At 45.2% G+C, this 1,355-nt stretch overlaps 1 non-coding gene across 1 annotated transcript; it reads right to left on the bottom strand.

Annotated features, from left to right (window-relative positions):
• Nucleotides 1-632: 632 nt before the first annotated feature.
• On the bottom strand, nt 633-771 carry LOC133887582 (small nucleolar RNA Z247). The gene has a single exon (XR_009903618.1). It is a non-coding gene; the product is annotated as a small nucleolar RNA Z247 (small nucleolar RNA).
• Between the last annotated feature and the right edge of the window lie 584 nt (nt 772-1,355).

Below are 1,355 nucleotides of genomic sequence, written 5' to 3'. Positions count from 1 at the left end.
AATAGTTCTCTTCGACGCCTGATCTTTGATAAAAAAGAAATCAGGATGAAATTCAAGGAATGTAATGTTGTTAGTGGCTAAGCGATGAATAGAAATGAGATTTTTCTGAGCAGTAGGAACATGTAAGATATTATTGAGATGTAGATTGTGACTAGGGTATGAATAATTGTATGATCAACATAACTAATTTCCATACCTGAACCATTGGTGGTGTGAACCTGATCGTGTCCATTGTACTTGTCACAAACTGTCAGCTTCTCTAGCTCGCTAGTGATGTGATTGGTGGCACCACTGTCGGTGTACCAATTTGTGTCAATGCCATAGGATGTTGTTGCAGCTCCTGCAACCTCATCCTCTTGCTGGAAATTGGGATCAAACCGGTTCCAACAGTTGAAGGCCGTGTGTCCAACTTTGTTGCAAAGTTGACACGCCAGCCTAGGGTTTGCTAAGGCATTTTGGTCTCCATATCTTGGATTGCCATTGCTGGTGTGGCCACCATTGTTGTGACCACTACAACCTTGACCATGATTTTTGTAGAAGTGCTTATTTCCACAGTTGTGCCCTCGCGAGGCCACATTGGTAGAGGACTGGAACAAGCCACCGAAGCTAGCATCTTGGTGTCTCCAAGCGCATGTCATAGGACATCATCTGGGCATACAGATCATTGAGTGAGATGGGATCTACACACCCAACGACTGACAACACCAAGGGGTTGTAGTCGAAGTCGACTCCGTCCAAGATAAAGGAGACCATCTCATCATCAAGAGCTTTCTCGGCTACTGCAAGTTCATCGCTAAGATTCTTCATCTTGGAAAAATATGCTGCTATAGACATGTTGCCTTTCTTGGCGTTCGCCAATAACATGCGAAGATTTGTTACTTGGACTAGGGATTTCACCGAGAACATGGCTTCAATGGTAGTCCACACGGCTGTCGAGCTTGTGAAGGTAACCGCTTGCATCAACACCTCTTTGGAAGGGGCATTGAGCATATACCCGAGCACTTGTTGATCCTGCACCACCCATTGAGCGTACGTAGGATTGGGAGTCGTCTCTATCACCTTTTCCACCTTAGTGACCTCAAGGGTCTTTGGTGGTGCCAGGGAGGTTCCATCTAAGAACCCGATGAGCTGTGCGCCCCTAATGGTCGGAAGGACTTGTGCCTTCCATAGGAGAAAATTGCTCTCGTTAACTTCTCCGAGACATGAGGACCAAGTGGCGGAGACATGGAGGACAAGGATGCTATGGATCTAGATTTAGATGTATTGGTTTAAGAAGACGACTCTGATTACCATGTGAGAATTGGTAAAGCATGTACCATGTTTGTAGCGCTTTTGTGTTAATATATATCTAGTCA

The sequence above is a fragment of the Phragmites australis genome, chromosome 12 (assembly GCF_958298935.1).
Source record: "Phragmites australis chromosome 12, lpPhrAust1.1, whole genome shotgun sequence".
Taxonomy (NCBI): Eukaryota; Viridiplantae; Streptophyta; class Magnoliopsida; order Poales; family Poaceae; genus Phragmites; species Phragmites australis.
This window is presented reverse-complemented; position numbering and strand designations above follow the sequence as displayed.